Source organism: Geotrypetes seraphini, chromosome 2 (genome assembly GCF_902459505.1).
Source record: "Geotrypetes seraphini chromosome 2, aGeoSer1.1, whole genome shotgun sequence".
Lineage (NCBI taxonomy): Eukaryota > Metazoa > Chordata > Amphibia > Gymnophiona > Dermophiidae > Geotrypetes > Geotrypetes seraphini.
In genome coordinates, this window is record NC_047085.1 from 255,618,832 (window position 1) to 255,641,756 (window position 22,925).

A 22,925-nucleotide genomic window follows, 5' to 3' on the forward strand; every position below is an offset into this window, starting at 1 on the left:
TGGGGCTGTTCTCCCTGGAAAAGCGGAGACTCAGAGGAGATATGATAGAGACCTTCAAGATCCTGAGAGGCATCGAAAAGGTTGACAAAGACAGATTTTTCAATTTGAAAGAAACCACAAGAACAAGGGGTCACTCGATGAAATTGAAGGGGGACAGGTTTAAAACAAACGCAAGGAAGTTCTTTTTCACACAGAGGGTGGTGGACACATGGAACACCCTTCCGGAGGCCGTGAAAAGAAATAGCACAGTACAGGGTTTCAAGGATGACCTGGATAGGTTCCTGGAAGACAAAGGGATTGAGGGGTACAGATAAGAGCAGTGGAAGGTTTAGAGATAAGTGTAGAGGTAGGCATAAAATTAGACAGGGACCGCTGATCAGGCAATATGCCTGATGGGCCGCCGCGTGAGCGGACCGCTGGGCTGGATGGACCTCTGGTCTGCCCCGGCGGAGGCGACTACTTATGTACTTATGTATTTCTTCTGAGCCCATCCAGGGAGTTGCAAGTCTTGTAAGCTGCTGTTGAACCTACACACTCTGCATTTGCTGCATGGCTTATGAACACCTGACGTGCCCTGGATGGCAGATTGTGTAATGAACTGGGGATCTGACCAATTTTTGTTTCAAATTAGGACCCTTCACAAAAGCAAATCTCAAAGGAATCCGAAAAGCCGGATGGAATTGCAAGATGTTCCATCTTGCTTTAAATGATATTTTGATGTGAAATGCCTGTGTGGAATATGGGAGAACGCATACAAGAGAATTTTGTTTCTTTCTTAGACTACGGATTTAGTAGTAGAGTCCGGTTGGCATATAATGCCCTTTTATATGCTTTGTAATGACCGTTAGGTGGATAGCCTCTGACACGAAACCTCTGTTTCATTTCTTCTGCTTGAGTGATGGTACATAATCTTCTGAGTCTTAAAAATTGACCCATTGGAATGTTGTTCCATAAATGCCTAGGGTGGAAACTGCCATATTGTAACAGATTGTTCCTATCCGTTTCCTTTCTGTAAATGCTGGTATTGAATTTCCTGTGGACCAAAGAGATAGAGATATCCAAAAACGCAATTTGATGATTACTCGTTGTCATGGTAAATTTTAGGTTGGTATCACATTGGTTAAGCTATGTAAGAAAAAGATCAAGATTTTCATGTGTACCAGTCCAGACTGCCAAGATGTCATCAATGTACCATTTCCCAAAAGAGGAAGTGTTGCCAGAACTGAGATGGGTACAAATATTGTCGTTCAGATTTTGATACATATAAACAAGCAATGGATGGGGCCATTTTTGCACCCATCGCAGTGCCTTTAACTTGTTTGTAGAACCACTGATCAAATTGAAAATAATTCATTTATAATACGACAGAGGACAACTTCACCAAAAAATCAACTCTAGCCATAGAAAGGTCCAATTGACACGACTTCTCTTGAATAATGTGAATGGCATCTCTTTGTGGGACATTGGCATAGAGTGCCGTAATGTCCATAGTGATCATGATAGCTTGTGGTGGAATACCACTGATATCTGTCAAAAAATTTATGACACTTGTGGAATCTTTCACATAGGAGGGAGCTAAAGGAACGTGAGTTTTGAGATTCAAATCCAAAAATGCTGATAATGGTTCTAAAAGGGATCCTATCCCTGACATGATCGGTCTGCTTAGAGGATTTGTCAAGGATTTGTGTATCTTCAAGACAAAGTAAATGACTGGTGATATTTAACTTATCTGTTGGTCTATTTGAACAAATTTCACCTTTTGAGAACAAGAACCAGTCTATTGAAATGAACACAGCCCTTGATTGAGTTTATAAATATTTCCTTAATTGCTTCTGATAATTTCAGATAATCCACATTTTAGATTTGTAGGTACTTACCTCATGCAAAGTTGTCATTTCTTTAATAAGACATTAACTATTTTTTTTCTGCGGCCCTCCAAGTATCTACAAATCCAAAATGTGGCCCTGCAAAGGGTTTGAGTTTGAGACCGCTGACGTAGAGGAATCAAAACAGAACAAATAAATAGAAAGTGACATCTAAGGGATTACAGATGTCAGTAATGACTTGGTCTTATTATAATTTCTCTGCTGCATGTTCTAAGCACATCAAATGATATGAAATGATTCATCTAAGTATCAAAGAGAGACACAGTGTAAAATAAATCTTTTAGTAATAATTAAAACTCTTGGGAGTCATATTTATAAATAGTAGCACTTAAAATGTATTGTACAATCTACACGGTGGAGTCAGTGGTCACAGGCATATTAAGCAGTAATAGAAAAATCCTTTCAGTGTTTTATCATAAACCTAATATCTGTGCAAAATGGCAAAGCAATTAAAATCTTGACAGTAACTGTGACAAAACTCAGCACTTGCTTATTGTCACATACTGGCTCCCTAAAGCATTCTACTGCACCAGAACGGCATAACGTCCGATGTTGTGAAGATTTGCAATGCGGATATTCACCTCTGCAATCCCTTCCTTTCCATCAGGGCTCTTCTCTGCTTGTGCCATGTTTTCTTGAATTCACCACCACTGTAGAGCAACATTTCCTTAGATCAGTGGTTCCCAACCCTTTCCTGGAGGACCATCAGCCAGTCAGGTTTGCAGGACAGCTCTAATGAATATACATGGAACAGATTTGCATGCCCATCTCCTCCATTATATGCAAATCTCTCTCATGCATATTCATTAGGGCTGTCCCCAAAAACCCGACTGGATGGTGGTCCTCCAGGACAGGGTTGGGAACCACTGCCTTAGATTACTCCAGAGTCTACTCCCTTTGACCCTCCGTCAAAAATTACAAAGACTAGGGGACACTCGATGAAGTTACAGGGAAATACTTTTTAAAACCAATAGGAGGAAATTTTTTTTCACTCAGAGAATAGTTAAGCTCTGGAACGCGTTTCCAGAGGTTGTGGTAAGAGTGGATAGCATAGCTGGTTTTAAGAAAGGTTTGGACCATTTCCTGGAGGAAAAGTCCATAGTCTGTTATTGAGAAAGACATGGGGGAAGCCACTGCTTGCCCTGGATCGGTAGCATGGAATATTGCTACACCTTGGGTTTTGGCCAGGTACTGGTGACCTGGATTGGCCACCGTGGGAACAGGCTACTGGGCTTGATGGACCTTTGGTCTGACCCAGTGAGGCTATTCTTATGTTCTCATCCTATCACTTCTTGTTCCACAACTTCCTTTTCATTGAGAAAAGCCTGTGTTCTATATGTTTATACCTTGGAACAGGGCTGACCACCCTACAGTCTATGTATGCCAAACTGCTGACACATTTTTTTTTTTCTGGCCCCTCTCTCATAACCAAAACTGACCTACTGACCATAATGGCTAGATTTACTAACTTGCATTAGTATGTTAATACATCTTAATGCACATTAACATTTGCTGATAAATCTACCTCCAACCGACCTCCACAGGATTCACTGGGATACCTCCCCACTCCAAAGACCACCGGTAGCCTCATAATCTAGTCCAGTGGTCTCAAACTCAAACCCTTAGTGGGGCCACATTTTGGATTTGTAGGTACTTGGAGGGCCGCGGAAAAAATAGTTAATGTCTTAATAAAGAAATGACAATTTTGCATGAGGTAAAACTCTTTATAGTTTATAAATCTTTCCTTTAACAGTTCCTTTACAACCCCCCCATGCCCCCCACAATGCCGGCGCGATCTGTATTCAGTAAAGTGGGGGGTTCCCCACCAACACCCCCCGTCAGAGCCCCTTAAAAAACACTGTTTTTCTTTGGCGCGGGCTTCCGCCTTGCGCTCAGTTGTCTCGGCCTTTGTCGGCGCGCGCTTTTGACCTGTCACCAACGCAAGCCAAAGCGGGCGGAGGGAGGCTGAGACGGGAGAAGCACAGCGCCACCAAGAGGCCGTTTGCCGACATTTCCTCCGAGGCAAGTCAAATTAAAGCACTTGATGTACAAATTAAAGCACTTGATGTACAAGTCTTGCCAGGGAGCAAATGTAAGTTTTGCAGTCTGCTAATCTGTTCTGGAGAACACAAGATGCGCTATACTGGCTCAAACCAAAGGCTCATTAAACCTAGAATCCTGTCTCCATCAGTGGCTAATTCAGGTCACAAGTACTCATCAGTATCCCAAAGAGTAGATCCATTCTTTATATACTTTCCTCTAGGAACTTCTCTAAATCCTTTTTAAACCCAGCTATGCTAACTCCCTTTACCAGATCCTTGACAATAGTTTTCAAAGCTAATTATGTTGAGTACAAAATATGTTTTCTAATTTAAATGGGCTCCCTAATAGCTCTTTGGATAAACTAGCATTCTCTAATTACCTTATCCATCCCACTAATGAGTTCATAGACCTATATCTCCCCTAGCTGAAGCTCCCTTGTTTAGCCTTTCTTGACAGGGAAGACATTTCAATCCCTACCACCTTTCCTCAGTTTTGGATCAAAGGTGAGGTTGCACCAAAGAGGACTTTATTTCTCTTTGGAGATACTTATTGTGAGGGCTTCCCAGCATGATGGTACAAATGCAATTGTAGCCTTTAAATAGCTTGCAGAATACTTGTCTGTGATTAGCGTATATGCTTGAATATAAACCAACCAATATAAATCAAGGTAAACTTTTTCCCCCAAAAGGGGGAAAAAACGGTTGACTCGAATATAAACCGGGGGGGTTTATATTCAAGTGCCTTCCTTCCTTTTCTTCCTACCAGTCCCCAATGCCCACTACAGGCCTGCCTGAAGCCCTGGTGGTCCAGCAGCGAGCTAGGACAAGAGCAATCTTTACCACATCCTTTCCTGGCCCATTCTAAACCACCTCGCTTCCCTGACCCCTGCAGACCTCTCCACAATCGGAAAACTTGTGAAGTGGAGAGGACAGATCAGGGGCTGCAAAATAGTCCCTGGGGGGCCGCATGTTTGAGACCGCTGATCTAGTCCTACCTTTGTGATGCTTCATAACTGGTTAAGAGCCAAATAGTGCACTTAACTGGCTATGTTTTTTGCCAGCTCCGTATACCTGTAAATTCAATGCTGGAGCTCAGACATGGCCTTAGATTGAATTTCTGGTTATACTGCTGGCATTGCTCAGTAAAATGCTGATCACTGCAGGCTGAATATTGAGCCCTTTGAATCATTTGCACATTTGATCTCCTCACTTCTTGTTCCTATTTCTAGATCATTTCTAGATATGTTAAAAAGCAGAACCCTCTGACACTCCACTATTTGCCTTCCTCCATTTGGAGAATTGCTCGTTTAACTCTACTCTATTTTTCTATTGTTTAAATCAGTCCCTAGTCCACAACAGGACATTGCCTCCTGTCCCAGGATTTTATAATTTTCTCAAGAGTCTTTCATGAGGGACTTTGTCAAAAGCTTTCTGAAAATCTAGATATACTGAATCAACTGGCTCACCTTTATCCACATGTTTATCCACTACCTTCAAAAAAATAGCAGCAGGGTTTTCTTCTATGGGTGTACGAATCAAAGAAAGGAGGAGGAGAACATTTTGCAACATTTTAAGTGAAAAGGTATGGGGTCAACGAGAATTCAGTACTAAGGGAAATCTACAAACTAGCTCCCTTGAACAGTCTGAGAGGGTCCTTAGAATCAAGGGAGATCCCTGCATGACTTTGAATTGTATTAAGTGATTGGTTAAATGTTTTGGGAAAATTTTTTGTTGTCAACTTGTCACTATTCAGCAAGTCATTTAGTAAACTCTGCTAATGTCTGTACCACAGGAGCAAAGAGGTGCACTTTTGACATGATGCCTAAGTTCTAACAGATTTTTTTGCTGAAAACATCTCAAAAAATCATCTAGCTCACAGCCATAATCAAACCAGAAAAACATCTAAATTTCTGGTTCCATTATGGCTTTGAGCTAGATGTTTTCATGCTCAACATGTCCATCTGTAAGTACTACAAGCATCAAGGTTATACCCTCCTTCCTCAGCTCATGACCAATGCAACGGTTCGAGATCCCCTTCCCATCTCCTCAGCAAATCTGCCAGAAAAAGATGTTCGAGTCCAAATTTGAATTCCAAGCTCCGCACATGTGGAATAAGCTCCCAACATCTCTTCGACAGGTCTCCTTCTACATACGCTTCCGGAAGACACTTAAGACATGCCTCTTCTCCTCATAAGATAAGATGATTCTAGCCAGTATATCTGTCTCTACTGATCTCTCTAGCCTCATTCACAATTCCTAATGTTAAATGCTGTACAAAGTCTTTTGTTAACGGCATTGAATCCTTGTTGAAAAATTGCAGGATATAAGACCTGTATAGTATAGTATTTTAGAAAAAAAACCAAAAACATCCTAGAGAAAAATGAAGAAAAATAAGTCATAGGGATGTCTGTCTGAAAGCATTCCTAGCAAACTGGCATCAGTGCAGTGAACATCACATAAAGGGACCCAAGTACCAACCCCATCATATTGTATTGTGAGGTCTCCAGGAACAGAGACTGTACCTAAGGGTCCATCACTACAACAGTTCTCAGACTTGCATGTCATTTATCTATTTAGGTATACAAGGTATTTTTATGTTCCAGGAGGGCTCACATATTTGTACTGAAATAAAAGAGTTAAAGTGGGATTTGAACCTGGGTCTTGTTGTTCACTGCACTGACCACTAGGCTACTCCATCCACTTGCTTTATGCTTTCTTAGGAATGGACATATTATCTGGAAGTGTCATAGAGCCTGATATCTACTGTCACTGTCACATCTATGGAGGATGGGAGGGGGTCAGTGACCTCTAGAGGATTAAGAGAGGGTCATGCCTTAATCCCTTCAGTGGTCAGCTGGTTAGTTAGTGCACCTTTCTCTGACTTAATCGTGACTGAAACAGTTCTAGATTGAAAACATACTTCTTTTTTGCCCTGGATCTTTTTTTCTGTTCCACTATTGCTGAAAAACAGCCAGATTTTTAAGCCCACCCAAGTCCTGCCCAAAACATGTCTCCAACACGCCCCCGTGTGATTTAGATAAACTATAGAGTAACATATTCCAATTCTGAGCTTCAACTTATGAGCTGCAACTTACGAGTGATGGTTTTGCAAGAAAAATGTCCATCTGCTGCTTTGAGATGTTTTACTCTTATGAAAATGAGCATTCATGGAAGTGTTCCCTAGTCTACAGCAAGCCTAGGGAGCCCCACAACTTGTACCCAACAGCTTTCCAAGGTCCCCTCTGTCCACTGGCATATTAGAAGGAGGGAGGGGATGCAATTAAAAATTGGTTTAGGTCCACACAGGGGTTCTCAACCCAGTCCTTGTAACACACCAATCCAATCAGGTTTTTAGGATAGCCCCTTCCCAATGAACGTGCCTGATTTTGATTTATTTATTTATAATGTTTCTATACCGCTTAAAGACTAAACAGTTTATATGAGTTAAACAAACATAATAATTATGACAAACTAAAATCTTAAAATCAACAGGGGAAAACTATCTTTTCTTTTCCAAAGAACTGTTAAATCATAAGAATGCGTTGACAAACAATTGGGTTTTTAGCTGTTTCTTGAATTGAAACCAATCAATACATTGTCGTAACTGATCCACCAAAGCATTCCACATCTTAACACCAGCTATGCAGAATGTCATTGCTCTGGTGTCTGCAGAGTAACCTTGCTTCATTGAGGTTAATAAATTTTTATTTTCAGATCGTAAAGATCTGCCTGGTTTATAGTTCGCAATGACTTGTTGAAAATACCATGGTGTTTGATGGAAAAACAGTTTGATTGATCACAGAAATAACCTTGTATTGTACTCGAAATAAAACCGGTAACCAGTGTAATTTCTTCAAAATTGGTGTCATATGTATCATCCTATCTCCACCCAAAATTAGCCTGGCCGCAGCATTTTGAATCAATTGTAATGCTCTTCCTCATGTCTTGGAAATTCCAAGATAGTGTGCATTACAATAGTCCAACCCAGGGCAGGATTAACCAATAGGCCAAGTAGGCACGTGCCTAGGGCCCGAAATTGTCAGGGGGGCCCGATGAAGGAGGGCATCAACATTGTTTTTTCCAAATGGCGATAGGCCCCTCCAGCATCGATCGACAACGCGGGCCCCCCCGATCGCAACATGGGTAAGAAAGGCAACGGGAACTGTAACTGTGCAAGCGGTGCTGCTTGCCCAAAGCTTCCCTCTGACAGCTTCCTGTTTCTGCCTGGGCACATGGTGGGGTGGGGCAGGGCGGGGGCCCAGTGTACTTGTGTACCTAGGGGCCCTCGACGAATTAATCCTGCCCTGGTCCAACCTCGACAAAACCATCCCTTGTATAACAGTTCTAAAATTATAGGTTAAGATCAATGGTTTTAGGCGATGAAGCATATGAAGTTGACCAAAACATGACTTGATAGTCTTAACAATCTGTAATATGCGTGCAATGTCTTCAATATATCCAAACAATATAACTGGCTAATATCTTACTGGAATATCTATATATTGAACTGTACCATCAACTTCCAGTATTTAAATTGTTCATATATACAGGTATATAAGTATTTTTTTGATCCTAAGTGGACTGCAAAAAGTGCCTCTAGGTTATGCAAAAAAATGCGTAAACTCCAATCATTACTGGATCGATTTTATATATATACCTTTAAATATTTTTAAAGTCTTTTTAAAATTCATATATTTTTCAATTAGAATATTCTCTATAATTCTGACTTGTCAACATCAAAGTAGTACTTAGCTTTATCAAAATAATCATTAGGGGAGCACCTCTACCGACATGCCCATGTTTCAAAGTTTTTTCTTCAGGGTTGAGGCTCCTGATAATAAAATCTAAAGCAAAAAGACAATATGAGCTAAAGTCCACTTAGAAACACAAAGGAGATATAACTCACATTTTCATAATATTAATTATATGTGCTATAAGATGTACTATCCAAAAGATATTGTAAAAAATTCTAGCTTACTATTAAGCGTTTCTCTGAGATAGTAGCTCCGCTCCACAGTTGTTCATTCTTAGTCAGCATCTGTCATCAGTTCCGGTTACATAAGGCATGTGATGCAGTTCTTAGATGATATGCAAGAACAACCATTACTTGCTTTTCAATGACATCGTAATATTGGAGAGATTCTTAATACTCCCTATTATCAACATCAGAAGGGAAGACATGACATTTGTGGCAACTGTCAATGATGTCAATGATATTTCCTTTCTGTTTCTGAGTGGACTTTAGCTCATATCGTCTTTTTGCTTTAGATTTTACTATCAGGAGCCTCAACCCTGAAGAAAAGACATTGAAACATGGACATATCGGCAGAGGCGCTCCCCTAATGATTATTTTGATAAAGCTAAGTAGTATTTTGATGTTGAAAAGTCAGAATTATAGAGAATATTCTAATTGAAAAATATATGAATTTAAAAAAGACTTAAAAAATATTAAAATATATATATACTAGTGTTTTAGCCCGTTACATTAACGGGTGTTAGAGTAGATGTCTGTCTGTCTGTTTTGTTTTTTTTAATTTGTCTCTCCTTGGACGCTGTCATTCTTTCTGTCTGTGTCTTTCCCTGGCCCCCTGTCTGTCTATCTTTATTTCTAACTCTATCCTCTTCCCTCAATCCTGCATGTGGCCTTTTTTCTTTCTCCTCCCCACTTCCTTCCAACGTCTGCTCCCCCTGTTCTCCACACTTCCATTCGGTGTGTCTCCCTCTCTCTACCCCTTCCATCTACTGTTCACCCTCTGTCTTGCCCCTTTCTTCTCTTTCCATCCAGTGTCCGCCCTCTCTCTCTCTCTGTTCCATATGGCCTCTCTCCATCTCCTCCTTCCTTTTCCCTTGGTCTGGCATACCTTCCTCCTTCTCTCCAAGCCATTCTCCCCCCCTCTGCTCCCTTTCCTCATTTAACTACTTCATTGGTCAGCAGCAGCATTCACAATTCATTGCTGTTGCTGGCTTCAGGTCTTTCTCTCTGGCCGGTCCTGTCTTCATGAAAACAGGAAGTAGGCAGGACCGGCCAGAGAGGAAGGGCTGAAGCCAGCAACAGCAGCGAATTGTAAACGCTGCTGTTGCCTGAAGCACCCGAGGCAGACGCTTCTCTCCCAGCGAGATGACTTTAATATCAAACCTCCCTCCAGCGTTGGCAGCCGCAGCACGCTAAACAGGCTGCTTCGGGCTTTCTTCTGCCGTTGAGTCCCTCTGTCGCGTCATTGATGATGTCATCAGTGACGCGGCAGAGGGACTCAAGTGCAGGAGAAAGCCCGAAGCAGCCTATTTAGCGTGCTGCGGCTGCCAACGCTGGAGGGAGGTTTGATATTAAAGTCATCTCGCTGGGAGAGAAGCGTCTGCCTTGGGTGCTTCAGGCAACAGCAGCGTTTACAATTCGCTGCTGTTGCTGGCTTCAGCCCTTCCTCTCTGGCGGGAGGTTTGTGCCGGTATGTCCCTCCCCCTCCAGTAGTGTGCAGCACTTTGCACGGCGCATCCTCTCACGATCCTGGGTCAGCCACACGCTTGTGCTGGGGACTTATACAGTCCAGTCCTTCCGGCGAGTGTAGGGAAGTGCTGGGGATTCGCGCATGCGCACTCATGCGGCCACAGAACTACTGATCATGGAAGCACACAAATAGGAGTGCGCATGCGCGAGTTAGCCTTTTATTATATAGGATATAAGATCGATCCAGTGACATTGAGGTTCATGCATTTTTTGCATTACCTAGAGGCACTTTTTGGAGTCCACTGAGGATCAAAAAAATACTTTTATATATACAGTATATCTGAAAAATTTAAATACTGAAAGTTGATAGTACAGTTCAGTATATCCCATGCATTTTCAATGGAGATATCCTGAAAACTGTACTTGCTAAGTGTGAAACGAAGACTGAGTTGAGAACTGCTAGTCTAAAGTGAATAATTCCACATTCAAGATGGAATGCAATTGTCCATCTTGAATTTTGAGCATGAGAATTTCTCTTTGAAAGTAAGGCATCTCTTTTGTTAGCAGCATACCTCTTGTATCCTGGCGTATCAGAGTTGACAACAAGACGGGCAGGTGTCCCTCTTTGGCTCTGCTTGGATGGTACTGACTGAAGTACATCTCATTCTTTTTGGTCATCCTTGAGTTCTTCCCATCTATCCAGGAAAACAAACCAACAATATTTGATAGATCTCTCAAGCATAGTTGCAGTGAAACATGTGTTTGATTTCTGATACTGATCAATTTTATATGCCAGCTGCACAATGCAAACCTATGCAGTATCTCTATTTTATATAGTTGAGGTTAGGGCAGGAGACTGCAGAGAAGATAGTACTAGAGAATGACATGGGGTCAAATTTGCCCCCATTCCTGCAGGAACTCAATTTTCCCATCCTGTTCCAATGAGTTTTGTTGCTGTTCCTGTCCCTGTCCCATTCCTGTAAGCTCTGCCTTAACCCCATAAGCCTCAAACACTTATGATTTTAAAGTGTTTGAGATTTGTGCAGATGAGGACAGAGTTTGCAGGTATTTGGTAGAGACAGAAAAAGAAATCACGGGGACGGGATGGGAAAATTAGTTCCCGAGGAGACGGGGGTTAAAATTTGTCCCCCGTCATTCTCTGTGGCTTTATCTGCAACTTTGTTCTTCAGTTTTTGAAGTTGTGTGCCTGGACCAGATGTTCCATAGCTTATGCGGAAGGTAATTTTGTAGCAGATCACCTATGTATAAAGGTCACACAGATGCCTATCTCCAGCTTTTTTTATAAAGACACATAGGCAGCTATGTGCATTTATGAAACATTAGAGGCGTGGCAGCAGAAGTCACACTTAGACTGCAGCAGCAAACATTGTCCGCCAAATCTATAAAAAGCGCTAAACACTGCCCTTGCGATTTTGGTCACGTACCCAAATTGCAAGTGCAATATAATTTAATAACAAGCTAATTAGTGCTGATAATGGGCGTTTTAACAAGAAATTATTGGCGCTAATTAAAATCGATTGCAAGTTACGCACATAAATTTAGGTCTGGGATCCATAACTAAATTTTTACGCTGGAGTCAAGAAAAGGGATTACTTAAAGTTACACACATAATTATAGAATAATTTAGATGCAGGCATTTGTACCATATTTTTGTTGGGGCAAATGACTGTGTCTAAATTTAGACACTTATAGAACTAGTGTTTCTTTGGCACCGATTTTTTGAACAACTTATACAGAATTTAACCCCATGTGCACACACATATTTTATAAACACTGTATGAAAATCCTAACTCTGCTCATGTTCCATCAGACTCCACCCTTCAACATGCCTAGATGTCGTCTGCATAAAAGTGTACATTTTCTATCATCACATATACGTATTTTTAGATACACTTCCCCCTCCCCATTCGCGGTTTCTGCACTCGCGATTTCACATAATCGCTATTTTTTGGGGGAGGGGGAAAATTAAAAAAATCCATATTTTTTACCTCCCTGCCGTCTTCCCGGACTTACCTGGTGGTCTAGCGGGCTTTCGGGGCAGGAGCGATCTTCCTACGCTCCTGCCCCGTGCAGATCGCCATGAGGAAATGGCTGTAGGGAGTTCCCATCGCAGTCTCGAGAGACTATGTGAACTCACAGCAGCCATTTCCTCATGGCGATCTGCACGGGGCAGGAGCGTAGGAAGATTGCTCCTGCCCCGAAAACCCTCTAGACCACCAGGTAAGGCCGGGAAGGCAGCAGGGAGGTGGGGGTGGGTCAGAGCCAGATAATCGCAGTTTTTCGCCAATCACGGTCCGGCTCTGCCCATATCCCCCGCGAATAACGAGGAGAAGTGTACATAATACAGTAGACTCTCAGTTAACCGGCACCCAAGGGGATTAATAGATGCTGGATAAATGTAGTTTCTGGTTTCTTGAGAGTTACTATTAAAAATAGGCCTAACTAATACTATACCTCATACTATGCCATATCATAAACTATTCCAGACAAACTACCGGACATGTGGTAAACAAAGCTTGGGCGAACTCAGGTGTGGCCAGAAATTGATTTTATTTTCATTTTTTATTTAAAGTATTACAGTATTTCCTTGATTTTTTTTTTCTTAGTTGCTTGAGTTCCAGTTAACAGAGAGTCTACTGTACCTAGATAAATTGTACAAAAACTGTCACAATGAGTTCCACCAATCACCCTAACTCTCTCCCTGTGAGCACTGCTTCTGATCTCACAGAATTTTAATTTGTGCAGAATTCCCCCGGGTATCACCACTTATTTGGTCTTACCATGGAATTAGGAAATCACACCAGTACATAAACATGAAGGCATGCATGCAGTGCCACCAGTCCAACTTAATGGCTGGTCCTGTCAAATTTCATCAAAAATCAGCAAACACAAACCAACCCAATTTAGCCTGCACGAGTTAATTTAAATGCAAAAAAAGGAGGAAAAAGCCTCAGAAAATGTAGCACAAGCCAGCTGCCACAGCGGCTTAAGGCCTGCCCCAACAAAACCTCATGGGCATACAAAAACCTCCTTTTTGCCAAATTCAAAATGACTCTAAGCAATGTAATCAATAATAACCGGGTAATGGTGTAAAAACTACTTATCTTAACCTCTTTGGGGAGCTTAAACAAACGTCTCACCCCAAAGAGGATTGACTGGCGGCTATACCTTGAGGCAGCATAGAATTGTAAAACGCTGGCCATCGTTGGCGCACCGATCCTCTGCACAAGATAAGTAGTTTTTGCACCATTATCCGGTTTTTATTGATTGCATTGCATAGAGTCATTTTGAATTTGGCCAAAAGAAGGTTTTTAACCTCATTGGCTACAATACTGCCCATGAGGTTTTGTTGGGGCAGGCCTTAAGCCGCGGTGGCAGCTGGCTTGTGCTACATTTTCTGAGGCTATTTCCTCCTTTTTTGCATTTAAATTAACTCAAGCAGGCTAAATTGGGTTGGTTTATTTAGTGAAAGTGTTATGTTGTGATTATTGTTTGTTTGCACCATACTGTGTTTATTGGTCCTGTGAAATTGCCATAAGAACCAGTAGTCGGTCACAACTTTTGCAGCTAGCTGCTCAAATTTTGAATGTAATTCTTGTTTTAGTTTGGATGTAATCTGCCTTGAACCGCAAGGTAATGGCGGAATAGAAATCACTAATGTAATGTAATGCTCTGATTTTGTTAAAATTGTGTTTCTACATAATTACAATTACAGCTGTAATCAAGAAATGACTTCTACAGGATAAGGAGCCAAATAATACCAAGTTTTTAAGAAAATTATTCCTGAAGAAAGCCTTTAAAGTCCACAATTGGAGAGGCTAAGACACAGAACAGTGAAGGAAGAAAAATTCTAAAGACCCTCCTACACCCCCCCCCCCCCACACACACACACAACACATACAAAAGCTGAGCATAAAGGAGCCATTTCATTACCAAAAACTGCTGAAGATGTTCTCTTTGCCAAAAAAAACCCCTATGGGCTCCTTTTATTAAGCAGCGGTAGAGCCTTTAACTGTGGGCCGGTGAGGTAAATGCACCAACCCTCATTCAATTTCTATGAGCGTAGGAACATTTACCTCACCGACGGATGCTCTTGTTTGTAATGTAACATTGAAAACATCACTGCAGAGATGTGGAGGATGAGGGTGAACTCTGAGTAGATTCTGAGTGGCTGTGGGAACACTGTAGGCCGAACAGAGAGGAATGTTGATAAAGGATTCAGGAAACAGTAAATTGTGGGGGGTGAAAGAGGACACCAGAAAGACTGGAATGGGAAAAACTGTTTTTCAAGATCGGAGTTTAGGCAACAGGTGGAAAGTAACGGGGACGAGGTAAGGAGGTCAGTTACAACACACAGAATCTTACAGAAATCCATGCATGCAGCTCCCATGCTGCTGGCCGGCAACAGATTATTCCATGTTATAAGGGACAAGCTGAATGATCCTGGCTCTATCTCACTAGACTTTTTTTTTTTTTTTCTATAAATACGTTAGTGACACAATGATTACAAAAAAAAGAAAATCAAATTAAATATATAAGTAAAAAAACAACAACAACAACCCCAAAACAAGATATAACCACCACCTCTCAGGTACTGCCTGGGGCAAAGAGGATTTACTGGACACAAAGGCTGAGTCCTGACTCACACTTCTCAGCAATTGCTGGGTCCTCTGACACAAGGAAGGATATTTCATTCAGGACCCGAGGCACTAGCCTGATTCCCAGAAACGACTATGCAGTTATAGGGCTCCTTTTACTAAGCTGCGTTAGCGTTTTTAAAGCACGCAGCATTTTAGTGTGCGCTAAACCTGCGCTACGCGGCTAGAACTAACGCCAGCTCAATGCTGGCGTTAGCGTCTAGCGTGCGGGGCAATTTAGTTAATGCCCTAACGCGGCTTAGTATAAGAAGCCCATAATGTTCCACAAATTTATTTATTTAAAAATGTATATACCGTATATTACCTATACAGTGTACATAATAACAGGCGTAAAATGTTAAACAAAACATACATATTTCAAATCACCATACGTTAAAAAGCAGTCAGCAGGACAGAAGATATTTTCAGATCATTCTAAATATATCATCTCAACACAAGAAATCATTAACAGTTGGGTTTTTAACATTTTCTTAAAATTCATCCTAGCAGTACAGAAACGCAAGATTCCTGGCAGTGCATGCCAAAGCTTTACACCCGCTACCGACAACATGGCCACACCAGTCTTAATATCTCATACTATTTTCTGATCTCAAACTTCTTTTAGGCTGATAGATTTCAAAAAGCCCTTGAAATGTATTATGGAAAGAATTTTGAATTGGACTCTTTGCTGCAAAACTTCAACATAAATCATTTGGTCCATTTCCTCTTTGTGGCATCCATAATACAGTTACAGTAGATAACGTGACTTCTGAGCTTTCTTCTTGCCCCACCTGGGATTTCCTGCATTTTGGAATTAACATAGAAACATAGAAAGGTGACGGCAGAAAAGGGCTACAGCCCATCAAGTCTGCCCACTCTACTGACCCACCCCATTAAGTCTGAGTGCTGCTCGACCCACGTAGGGATCCCACGTGGATGTCCCATTTATTCTTAAAGTCGAGCACACTTGTGGCCTTGATTACCTGCACCAGAAGTTTGTTCCAGTGATCTACCACTCTTTCTGTGAAGAAATACTTCCTGGTGTCCCCACTAAATTTCCCTCCTCTGAGTTTGAGCAGGTGCCCCCTTGTGACTGAGGGTCCCTTGGGAAGGAATATATCGTTTTCCACCTCGACACGACCTGTGACGTACTTAAAAGTCTCAATCATGTCACCCCTTTCCCTGCGCTCCTCTAGAGAGTAGAGCTGCAATTTGCCCAGTCTTTCCTCGTATGAGAGACCCTTGAGTCCAGAGACCTTCCTAGTGGCCATTCTCTGAACCGACTCAGCTCGAAGCACGTCTTTACGGTAATGTGGTCTCCAGAATTGCACACAGTACTCCAGATGAGATCTCACCATGGCTCTATACAGTGGCATTATGACTTCAGGTTTGCGGCTGACGAAGCTTCTATTGATACGTCCCATCATTTGCCTTGCCTTGGATGAGGCCTTCTCCACTTGTTTGGCAGCCTTCATGTCTGCACTGATGATCACTCCCAAGTCCCGTTCTTCTGTTGTCCCAGCTAGTGTTTCTCCATTCAGAGTGTATGTTCTGCACGGATTTCTGCTGCCGAGATGCATGACCTTATACTTCTTAGCGTTGAAGCCAAGCTGCCATGTTGAGGACCAGTTTTTCAACTTGATCAGATCCTGCGTCATACCATCCATGAGATTGCGTCCTCCCACTATATTACACAGTTTGGCGTCGTCTGCGAACAGCGCTACTTTACCCTGAAGCCCTCGGGTCAAGTCCCTTATGAATATGTTAAAAAGGGATGGTCCCAGGACTGAGCCCTGCGGCACTCCGCTAGTCACCTCCGATGTCTCAGAGAGGGTGCCATTGACCACCACTTTCTGAAGTCTTCCACTCAGCCAATCGTTGACCCACGCCGTTAGTTTCTTACCTAACCCCATCGATTTCATCTTGTTTAATAGTCTACGGTGTGGGACACTGTCAAAAGCTTTACTGAAATCCAAGTATACTATGTCCAGAGACTCTCCTGAGTCCAGCTTTCCTGTCACCCAATCAAAGAAGCTGATGAGATTGGACTGGCATGACCTGCCCCTAGTGAATACATGTTGACAGGGATCCCTCAGATTCCCCTCATCCAATATCGTGTCTAATTTCCCTTTAAGTAGAGTTTCCATGAGTTTACACACTATCGATGTGAGACTTACCGGTCTGTAATTCGCTGCCTCCGCTCTGCAACCCTTTTTGTGCAGAGGAACGATGTTGGCAGTTTTCCAGTCCAGGGGGACTCTCCCCGTACTTAGGGAGAGATTGAAGAGTACTGCTAACGGTTCCGCCAAAACCTGCTAACTCTCTTAGCACTCTTGGGTGCAAATTGTCCGGTCCAATGGCTTTGTTCACCTTGAGTCTTGACAGTTCTCTGTAAACATCAGCTGGTGTGAACTCAAACTCCTGAAATGGGTCTTCCATGCTTTGCTTTGCTTCTAGCCGAGGCCCGTGCCCCGGTGCCTCGCAGGTAAAGACTGAACAGAAGTAATCATTCAGTAGTCTGGCTTTATCGGAGTCTGTTTCTACATAATTCCCGTCTGCTGTTCTAAGGCGTACTATCCCATAAGAACATAAGAACATAAGAAATGCCTCTGCTGGGTCAGACCCGAGGTCCATCGTGCCCAGCAGTCCGCTCACGCGGTGGCCCAGCAGGTCCAGGACCTGTGCAGTAATCTTCTATCTATACCCCTCTATCCTCTTTTCCAGTAGGAATTTGTCTAATCCTTTCTTGAACCCCAGTACCGTACTCTGCCCAATCACGTCCTCTGGAAGCGCATTCCAGGTGTCCACCACACGGGTAAAAAAGAACTTCCTAGTATTTGTTTTGAATCTGTCTCCTATCAACTTTTCCGAGTGCCCTCTTGTTCTTTTATTATTCGAATGTTTGAAGAATCTGTCCCTCTCTACTCTTTCTATGCCCTTCATGATCTTATAAGTCTCTATCATATCCCCTCTAAGTCTCCTCTTCTCCAGGGAAAAGAGACCCAGATTCTCCAATCTCTCAGCATATGACAGGTTTCCCATACCTTTTATCAGACGCGTCGCTCTCCTCTGAACCCTCTCGACTAACGCCATATCCTTCTTAAGGTACTGCGACCAAAATTGGACGCAGTACTCCAAATGCGGGCGCACCATTGCCCGATACAACGGCAGGATAACCTCTTTCATTCTGGCTGTAATACCCTTTTTGATTATACCAAGCATTCTATTTGCTCTCTTAGCGGCCGCTGCACACTGTGCCATCGGCTTCATTGTCATGTCCACCAATACCCCCAAGTCCCTTTCCTGGGTACTCTTATTCAATAATATCCCTCCCATTGTATAGTTGTACCTCGAGTTACTGCTCCCCACATGTAATACCTTACATTTCTCAACGTTGAACGTCATCTGCCATCTCGTCGCCCAATCTTGTAGTTTGTTCAAGTCCCTTTGCAATTCTTCACATTCCTCTGTAGTCCGAGCTCCATTAAATAGTTTAGTGTCGTCCGCAAATTTTATTATCTCGCACTTCGTCCCTGTTTCTAGATCATTTATGAAGATACTAGCTGATTACCCGGCGTTGCCCGGATATTTATTTATCCCAAAATGTCCAACCCCCTTCATGTCCCACCCCCCTATGTCCCACATGTCCCACCCCCCACGTTACCCCCCCCCCACATGTCCCATATGCCCCACCCCATGTCCCAACCCCCTACCCTCCACATGTCCCAAAGGAATGTCCCTCTCTATGGGGCTGAACTTAGACTTAAACGGCATCGGGAGTGTGGGTATTCATCTCTGCGAGCCCGAAAACTATGGGTTGGACATTAATATCAGTCGCTTTTGATAATTTTAACATATCACCCCCTTCCCACCCCCACAGTATTTTACCCCGTCCCACCTGCACAATATTTTTCCCCAGATAGTAAGTCATATTTGTACCAAGTTTGGTTGAAATCTCTCCATGCGTTTCAGAGTTATGCTGAGTATTCATCTGTGAGCCCGAAAACACCATGGGGTAGATACTAAAATCTGTCATTTTCAATCATTTTTACATATCCCCCCCTTCCCACCCCCACAGTGTTTGTCCTCAGATAGTAAGTAATGTGTATGTCAAGTTTGGTTGAAATCTGTCCATGCATTGAAGAGTTATGCTGGAACATACATACATACAGACATACACATATATTCAAATTATAATGTGAAATATTTGACAAAATGAATACAATACAACTAACGCAAAAAGTGATTATAAACAACATTTTTAGTTTCACCTCCAGGAGCAAGAACATATAAATTCTTGGGTGAACCCACCCTTGAGCAAGCAACATAGAGTTGTGGGCCACGAGACCCCCAGAACATATCACCCCAGGTAGTGAGGGATCTGCATACCAAGTTTCATTCAAATTGGTCAAGCCGTTTTTGAATTACTGTGAGAATGGCAGCTTTTTACATTTTTTCCATTGACATGAATGGCTGAAATCTGATATTCTGTTTGTAGCTCTGCCCACGTGTGCAGGTGGGCCGCGAGACCCCCAGAACATATCACCCCAGGTAGTGAGAGATCTGCATACCAAGTTTCGTTCAAATCGGTCAAGCCGTTATGAATTACTGTGAGAATGGCAGCTTTTTACATTTTTTCCATTGACATGAATGGGTGAAATCTGATTTTATGTTTGTAGCTCCGCCCACGTGTGCAGGTGGGCCGCGAGACTCCCAGAACACATCACCCCAGGTAGTGAGGGATCTGCATACCAAGTTTCGTTCAAATCGGTCAAGCCGTTTTGAATTACTGTGAGAATGGCAGCTTTTTACATTTTTTCCATTGACATGAATGGGTGAAATCTGATTTTATGTTTGTAGCGCCGCCCACATGTGCAGGTGGGCCGCGAGACCCCCAGAACATATCACCCCAGGTAGTGAGAGATCTGCATACCAAGTTTCGTTCAAATCGGTCAAGCCGGTTTTGAATTACTGTGAGAATGGCAGCTTTTTACATTTTTTCCATTGACATGAATGGGTGAAATCTGATTTTCTGTTTGTAGCTCCGCCCACGTGTGCATTTGGGCCGCGAGACCCCCCAGAACATATCACCCCAGGTAGTGAGGGATCTGCATACCAAGTTTCGTTCAAATCGGTCAAGCCGTTTTTGAATTACTGTGAGAATGGCAGCTTTTTACATTTTTTCCATTGACATGAATGGGTGAAATCTGATTTTATGTTTGTAGCGCCGCCCACGTGTGCAGGTGGGCCGCGAGACCCCCAGAACATATCACCCCAGGTAGTGAGAGATCTGCATACCAAGTTTCGTTCAAATCGGTCAAGCCGTTTTTGCGTGATCGCGGCACATACACACACACACATACATACACACATACATACCTCCGATTTTATATATATAGATTAAATAGTAGCGGCCCGAGCACCGAGCCCTGCGGGACACCACTCGTGACCCTCCTCCAGTCGGAGTAGTGGCCCTTCACTCCTACCCTTTGTTTTCTACCCTCCAACCAGTTTCTGATCCATCTATGTACATCTCCTTCCACCCCATGGTTCTTCAGTTTCCGGAGTAGACGTTCATGGGGCACCTTGTCAAAGGCTTTTTGGAAATCTAGATATATGATGTCAATGGGGTCTCCTTTGTCCATCTGTTTGTTAATCCCTTCGAAGAAGTGCAATAAATTTGTTTGGCACGATCGTCCCTTGCAGAAACCATGCTGGCTGGCTATCAGAAGTTCGTGCTTTTCAAAATGTTGATCAATGCTTTCTTTTATCAGTGCTTCTGCCATTTTCCCAGGAACTGAAGTCAGGCTCACTGGCCTGTAGTTTCCCGGATCACCTCTTGATCCCTTTTTAAAGATGGGGTAACGTTGGCTATCTTCCAATCCTCTGGGATCTCGCCTGTTTTCAGGGATAAGTTGCAAATTTGCTGCAGTAGTTCCGCTATCTCCTCCTTTAATTCCTTCTGAACCCTTGGATGTATGCCATCCGGACCTGGGAATTTGTCAGTTTTTAGTTTTTCTATCTGCCTGCGAATGTCCTCAATGCTCACTTCTATGAATGTTAATTTTTCTGCTTGACTTCCGTTGAAGAATTGCTCAGGTTCCGGCATGTTGGACGTGTTTTCGTTAGTAAATACAGACGAGAAGAACATGTTAAGCCTTTCTGCCACTACCTTCTCCTCCTTCACCACTCCCTTCCTGTCTCCGTCGTCTAGCGGTCCCACTTCCTCCCTAGCTGGCTGCTTCCCTTTAACATATCTGAAGAACGGTTTGAAATTTCTAGCTTCCCTGGCTAGCCTTTCTTCATACTCTCTTTTAGCTTTCCGAACCTCACGGTGACATTCTTTTTGATACTTCTTGTGCTCTTTCCAGTTCCCCTCAGATTTGTCCTTTTTCCATTTCTTGAATGAATTTTTCTTATTGCCTATCGCTTCCTTCATTATTTTGGTTATCCACACCGGGTCTTTTGTTCGATTCTTTTTACACCCCTTCCTGAATCTGGGGAAATACAGATTTTGCACCTCGTTCACCATGTCCCTGAAGAAGGACCAGGCATGATTTACCGTTAGCCATGTTTTGGAAGTGTTCCTAAGTTTCTTCCTTATCAATTCCCTCATTGCTTCGTAGTTTCCTTTCTTGAAGTTAAAGGTTGTCGCTATGGATCTCTTGCCTTTTGATACTCCTACCTCAACCTTGAACTTGATCATATTATGATCGCTGTTTCCCAACGTCCCCACTACTTCAACGTCCTTTGCAGGTCCTCTTAACCCATTTAGGATTAGATCCAGAGTGGCATTTCCTCTCGTCGGTTCTCTAACAAGCTGCTCCATGAAGCAATCTTGTGTGGCTTCCAGGAATTTTGTCTCCCTAGCGCATTTCGAGCTTCCAAGCCTCCAGTCTATCCCGGGGTAGTTGAAGTCTCCCATAATAACCGTGTTGCCACTTTTGCATTCTCGCTTCATCTCGGCTTCCATTTCCTCATCAATATCTCCGGTTTGCCCGGGTGGGCGATAATATAGGCCCATCTTTATTTCAGGCCCTTTCCTTCCCGGTATTTTAACCCATAGAGATTCCAGCTTGTTTGTCGTCTCTGCTGTGTCCATTCTTGTGGATTGTATGCTTTCTTTTATGTACAGGGCTATTCCACCTCCTTTTTGTCCTGACCTGTCCTGGCCGTAGAGCTTGTATCCCGGCAGTGCTGTATCCCATTTGCTTTCCTCATTCCACCATGTTTCAGAGATTCCAATGATTTTTATGTTTTCTGCATCGACCACGGCTTCTAGTTCCCCCATTTTGTTTCTTAGGCTCCTTGCATTAGCATATATGCAATTTAGATCTTGGTATTTTGTTGTCCTCCTTTCCTTTCCCTGTGCTTCGGTCCTTAATTTCTTTTCTTTTGCTGTAAACATTGTAACCTCTTCTGGGTTAGTCGACTCCTGCAATTTATCCATTGTTTCTTCCCAGCCATTTTTCCCCTCAGTATCTTCACAGGATACCGTCTTCCGAATCGTCGACCCTAGGTCAACTGTCGGCTTTCCCCTTCTTCTTAGTTTGCGTTCTTTTTCCTGTCGCTAATGTATCTGAAGAAGGATTTGTCCCCTTTCTTAATGTTCTTCGCTAGAGTTTCTTCCATACGATTTTTGGCCTCCCTGACTGCTGTTTTGACCGCTGCAGACTTTTTCCTGTATTCAATGTTTGCTTCTTTCTTCTTAAGGTTCTATTTTTGCTTCTTGCTTCTTAAGGTTCTATTTTTGTAGGGCTACCATATGGCTCCAGAAAAAGGAGGACAGATTGTGACATCTGGGTTTTGCTCCCATTGAAAGCGATGGAAGTAAAACCCGGATGTCTCAATCCATCTGTCCTTTTTCTGGAGTCAAATTGCACATGATCCAGAGATT

General features: G+C 42.8%; 1 protein-coding gene across 1 annotated transcript in view; it reads right to left on the reverse strand.

Annotated features, from left to right (window-relative positions):
- Positions 1 to 22,925, reverse strand: part of KCNJ4 (potassium inwardly rectifying channel subfamily J member 4) — a 230,466-nt gene that overhangs the window by 33,208 nt on the left and 174,333 nt on the right. The window contains exon 2 of the mRNA XM_033933606.1: positions 10,943 to 11,065. The gene's annotated coding sequence lies outside the window, so the exon portion shown is untranslated. The remainder of the gene's footprint in view (positions 1 to 10,942; positions 11,066 to 22,925) is intronic.